Below are 6,331 nucleotides of genomic sequence, written 5' to 3' on the forward strand. Positions count from 1 at the left end.
GAACATTAAAAGGTACATTTTATGATTACCTTATAAAGATAAATATATTACTATATATAAAAACTTTTTTTGGTCTGAAGGTTTTTTTAAAATTCTGATTCTAAAAACAAAATACAACATTTTTGTGGGCCCCAGAAGCCTAGCGAACCCCAGGTTCCATTCTTACTATGTGTAAAGTATCAGCTCTGCTCCTAGGCACTGATTTGCTACCTTTTTACAATTGAGACTGGGTCTCACTCTGTCTGGAGTGCAGTAGTGCGATCTGAGCTCATTGTAACCTCTACCTCCAGGACTCAAGCCATCCCCCCCACGTCAGCCAGCCTCTGAAATAGCAATTTTTTTGTATTTTTGCTAGAGACAGGGTTGCCCAGGCTAGTCTCAAACTCCAGGACTCAAGCTATATGCCTGCCTTGGCCTCCCAAAGTACTGGGACTACAGGCATGAGCCACTGTGCCTGGCCTGAACCACTTTTCCCACACCACCCTCTTCTCCCTCGGACCTTGTTTTTCCTGTGTATCTGCATTGCCTACCTCCAACCCTAGATAAATCTGTTGAGCTCTACTAGAGAAAATTATGAAGAGGGCTGATGCTGTCAAAGATTTAGGGTCTATGACATAAATTGGGCCCTCAACACTGCTTAACCATTTTTCTACATGTCCCTGATGAATTTTCTGTTTCATTCCTCATATTAACCATTCCAAATCATTTAGCAGTCTCCCCAACTAAGAGAAAATAGTGTGAATTATCTTAATTCCCTGTCGTTTCATATTCTGATTAGCCCTGGCTCAGTACAAAATAACCCAAGATACAGTGGCTTAAAACAAAATTTGTTTTTCTCTCAAGAGGCTGTGTACTGACAGCACAGCGGGACAGTTCCCTTTGTGGGTCTCTTATGTGAACTCCATCACCATATTGAAACTATTCTTTTTCGGTCACTAAAGATTTCTCAATTGTCTAATCTAACAGGTACTTTAAGACCTTTATCTTAACCTTCTCATAATATTTAAAGATGTTGATCACTCCCCTGTTCTTGAAACTATTTGTGGGCTTTTCTGAATCTTAGTTTTCCATATGACTTCTTGGTACAGTACAGATAGTGAAGTCTTAGAGAATGAAAATAAAGAATAGGATAGTGTATTAGTTTCCCATGGTTACTAGAACAAATTATGACAAACTTGGTTTAAAACAACAGAAATTTGTTCTTTCACATTTATGGAGGCCAGAGATCCAAAGTTAGCATCAGTGGGCTGCAATCAAGGTGTTGGCAGGGCCATGGTCCCTCCAGAAGTTCCAGAAAACACTCCATTTCTTGCCACTTCCAGCTGCTGGTAGCTGTCAGAATCCCTTGGCTTGTGGGTACATCACTCCAATCTTCAAAGCCAGCATCTTAAATCTCTCTCTGTTCCATCTTCATGGATGGAATGCCAATATGAAGGCATTCATATTGCCTTCTCTCCATGTGTGTCAAATCTTCTCTTGCCTCTTTCTTATAAAGACACATGTGACAGCATTTAGGGACCACACAGATAATCTAAGACAATCTCTTCAACTTGACATCCTTTATTTAATCACATCTGCAAAGACATTTTGTCAAATAAGGTGACATTTACAGACTTTAGGGACTAGGTCACAAATATCTTTCAGAGAACAATTTTTCAGTGTCATATAGGAGAAGAAAACTGACGTAGGAATTCCAAACTATTTTGAAAGTCATGGATAATTGGCTGAGGTGAATCTCGCTAGTGTAAACAAATACATGAATTTCAAAAGATCGGTACAAATCATCGAGAATGTTTTTTGTTTGTGTGTTTGTTTTAAGAAAAGACTGGAAACTGTACTCTGAATGAGGAAAATGGTGACTCTCTTGCAGGTTTAAGACTAGTAGAAGGAAGTGACTGTCACTGAAATGGGCTTCAAGGGAAGAAATCAGGAGAAAGCTAAATTTCACTTTAGACAGGAAGTTATTATGGGGGCTTGGAGCACTCCTGTAGTACCAGCTACTTGAGAGGCTGAGGCAGAAGGATCACTTGAGCCCAGGAATTCAAAGCTCTAGTGTGCAATGATTTGTGAATAGCCACTGCCCTCCAGCCCAGGCAGCAAAATGAGACCCTGCCTCTGAAAACCAAAGAAAGCGAAGGTAGAAGTAGCTTTAAGTGAATATCGACCTTGATATAACAGTTATGATATAGTGAAATCTTGTTAGTGTAGGGAGAGACTATCATAAGTTAATTTGAAATATTATTTATTTCAAATTTATATAGTGGTAGCACAAACCACTAGACTAGATACTGTATGGTTAATGCATCAGTAAATAATTACTGTTGATGTGGAAAGACTAAATTCCAAACAATAGTGCTTAACTGTGCACTTATTCAATAACTTTAATGAAACAGAATTAATTGAATTGATGATCTAATGAACATAGTGATCTTTAGAAGTCTGACATCACATAGCTCTAGAACAATTGTCCCAGGAGACTCGTTTGAGCCCTGACCTATCATGGGGTAAGCATACTTCCTCATGTAATCGAGTAGTCATTCACATATACAGCTCCTTAAATCCAAGTTTTATACTGTTTTCTTCTTCTTCCAATCTAAACAGCAAAAATTTTAAAAGCAGTTAATTGTTAATGGTAATAAAATCATATTTTGAATGACCATGAATTTGCTTTGAAGTGTAGAGACAGATTTTAGTGTTGAACATGGTAGACTGAAATTCAAAAAGAACAAAGTCAAAAATGCACCATAATTGCTCCTGAAGCCGAGGCTATTGATTTCTTGCCCATTATCTCATCACACGGAAAGTGAAGGGAGAAAAATACAAGTTCAAAGACACCAGCTACTCAGGTAACAGGCAGGAGCTTCAAGTGAAAATTTCTGCCTCATTAAAAACATTTAAAGGAAGCAGCTTTTCTTCATGTAGGAATCATTATTCCCAGTTTGAGTTCATCCTCCGGAGTTTTCACCTCTTCAGAAGGGCGCATTCTGTGCAATTTCTAAGAAGTGCTTCTTTAATGGGAGGGATTTATGTTAAGTTGGTTCAGGGGAGGTAGACCATTGTGGAGCCTTTTTAATGGACTACAAAAGACTGTAGAGTAATTAAATAGATTTCTTTTCCCTTAGACTGTTCCATGGTTCTAAAAACACTCTGCTGAGCATGTAAAATCAATTTCCATTACTGGCCTTGACCTTTCCAGTTTTATAAACATGTTTTTTCCCTGGCTTTGGAATGTGGTTTAAAGGCAACAGCAGAAGACTAGAGGATGAGACAGATTCTCTTAATGAAAGTTAACTTTTTTTTTTACAGTGAAAATCTCCTTTTCTCACAGACATTCATTCAACTGCATATGTTATAAATGTAATGAGATACATACCTGCTTATTTATGTTTAGATTACATATGTATATGTGTATTTATGTTGGATTATGTAAATATATGTATGTATTTTTTAATTGACAAATCATAATTGTATACATTCATGGGGCACCATGTTAATGTATACAATCATGTTTTATATATCTATACAATATGAAGTGACTAAATCTAGCTAATTAACATATCCGTCACCTCACTCACTTATAATTTTTTTGTGTGTGTGGTGAGACATTTAAAATTTACTCTAAGTTATTTTGGAATATACTATACAGTATTGACTATAGTTACTCTGCCATGCAATAGATCTCAAAACTTCTTCCTCCTAATCATACATTTGTGCCCTTTGACCACCAACTCTCCATTCCCTGCCCCCACAAAATATAGGAATTTATACATCTTTTGTTTTCCTCCACAGATACGTGTTTTGTTTTCACTGCTCAAAGGTATTTTCCCCCTTCCCATTCCAAGAAAATAGCCAAGTCATTGTGTTCCAGGGACTTTGGATGGTCGAATGGAAAGCAGATGTTCCCCAAGGACAGCTTCATTCCATGTTTGTTTTGTTTTGTTTGGATAATTAGACCTACTGTGGGGATTATGTCACATCACCTAGAGTGGAGGAAAAGAAAGATGAGGTCTTCTAGGGGGTGCTGGGAGGTGGAAGCAGAATTGACTTCAGGTAGCAATTCCTCGAGACAAGAAGAAAGGGAATTTGGGTGGTTTGCAAAGAGGGTAGCCCAGGTCCTGCTTGTTAACTCCTAGCTGGGTGGATTGCCTTAGGACACTAGGGAAGACCTCTAGGAGCCCTGGTCTCAGGAACTGCCTTGATAGAGAAGTCAGAGACCTTTGTCCAAGCTTATCAGTGAGTACCACTTCCCTGTGGGACTAGATCATGAAAGCCTGGACAATAAGCATATCAGTGAGGACCAGTGCAGGCCATACCCCTTTCTTTCAGGATTTAGGACCTAAGAAGACATCCCCACTCCCGATTTCTGTGTCACCTGGAAGTGGGATTGGAGGAGGGAAGTCCAGAAATGATTGAAATGCAATTTCCTACTTGCCGACTGCTGCTCTAATTAGCTCAATTTGATTTAAACAAATTTTGTGACACTTTTTAAACTCAGAGCTAAGGTGAAATTTTCACTGCTTTTTCTTTCCCTTACCATTTGTTAATCTGCAAAATGGCGATTATTGTCTTCACCTTGCAGAGATGTTTGTAGCATTAAATCAGATGACGTGTGTAGAGTGACTATATCACCACCATAATAGAAAATGCTCAATAAATTGTCACTAGAAAATATTTACATTATATGTGTTCATACTGTTGCAAAAATGGAATCAGGTGCTAGGTTTTTAAAGCACAAGACATACTTCTAGTTTTCAAGAATTGATTTTGTTTGTTTGTTTGTTTGTTTTTTGAGACGGAGTCTCGCTCTGTCGCCCAGGCTGGAGTGCAGTGGCGCGATCTCGGCTCACTGCAACTTCTGCCTCCCATGTTCACGCCATTGTCTTGCCTCAGCCTCCCAAGTAGCTGGGACTACAGGCACCCGCCACAATGCCCGGCTAATTTTTTGTATTTTTAGTAGAGACGGGGTTTCACTGTGTTAGCCAGGATGGTCTAGATCTCCTGATCTCATGATCTGCCCACCTCGGTCTCCCAAAGTGCTGGGATTACAGGCGTGAGCCACTGCGCCCAGCCTTTAAGAATTTTATATTATAACTATAAAGCTATCTAGAAGTACTATGTTCATATTTCTAAGCAAGAAATACAGGCAGGTGAATCATGGGAAAGTGAATGGAAGAATTTGGAGGCAGAAGTCATGATGTAGGACAGAAAACCTATGGGAAGCTTAGGAGAGAAGATAGCAACACTAAAAGTGAAAAGAATTTGTGATCCTATCATTAGAAAATCTCATAAACAAAGAGAAAGAAAATCTTCTCTAACACACAACATTTGGACAGCAGCTTTAGATTTTCTTCATCTTTTTTCTCTTCAATTTTTTTTTCCACTGTAAGGATAAGCTAAGAGATTGATTTTATTTCAAGAATAACTAAGGGTATACTAATACACATAACTCAAAATAACATTGAATTATTGAAGACATATTGTCCCAATAGCCAAACAGTTAACAGAGAGAGGACAGGAACCAACACACTGGAAAAAAAACACCTGTATTACACATCAAAATAAGTGGCTAATATTTCTCCAGTTATTCTTAAGAGAAAAATACCCAACAAGTTAAAAACTGAAATGCTTTGCTTAAAAGCTAAACAAAACAAAATAAACCTTCCATGTACAAGATAAGCTCAGCCCCTTAAAAACCAGACTATCGGTGGGAGTGTAAAATAGTTGAACCATTGTGGAAGACAGTGTGGCAATTCCTCGAGGATCTAGAACCAGAAATATCATTTGACCCAGAAATCCCATTACCAGGTATATACCCAAAGGATTATAAATCATTCTACTATAAAGACACATGCATACGTACGTTTATTGCAGCACTATTCACAATAGCAAAGACTTGGAACCAACCCAAATGCCCATCAATGATAGACTGGATAAAGAAAATGTGGCACATATACACCATGTGTATATGTGAATACTATGCAGCCATAAAAAAGAATGAGTTCACGTCCTTTGCAGGGACATGGATGAAGCTGGAAACCATCATCCTCAGCAAACTAACACAGGAACAGAAAACCAAACACCGCATGTTCTCACTCATAAGTGGGAATTGAACAATGAGAACACATGGACACAGGAAGAGGAACATCACACACTGGGGCCTGTCAGGGGATTGGGGGCAAGGGGAGGGATAGCATTAGGAGAATACCTAATATAGATGATGGGTTGATGGGTGCAGCAAACCACCATGGCACGTGTATACGTATGTAACAAACCTGCACATTCTGCACATGTATCCCAGAACTTAAAGTATAATAAAAAAGTATTTAAAAAA

The sequence above is a fragment of the Papio anubis genome, chromosome 4 (assembly GCF_008728515.1).
Source record: "Papio anubis isolate 15944 chromosome 4, Panubis1.0, whole genome shotgun sequence".
Taxonomy (NCBI): Eukaryota; Metazoa; Chordata; class Mammalia; order Primates; family Cercopithecidae; genus Papio; species Papio anubis.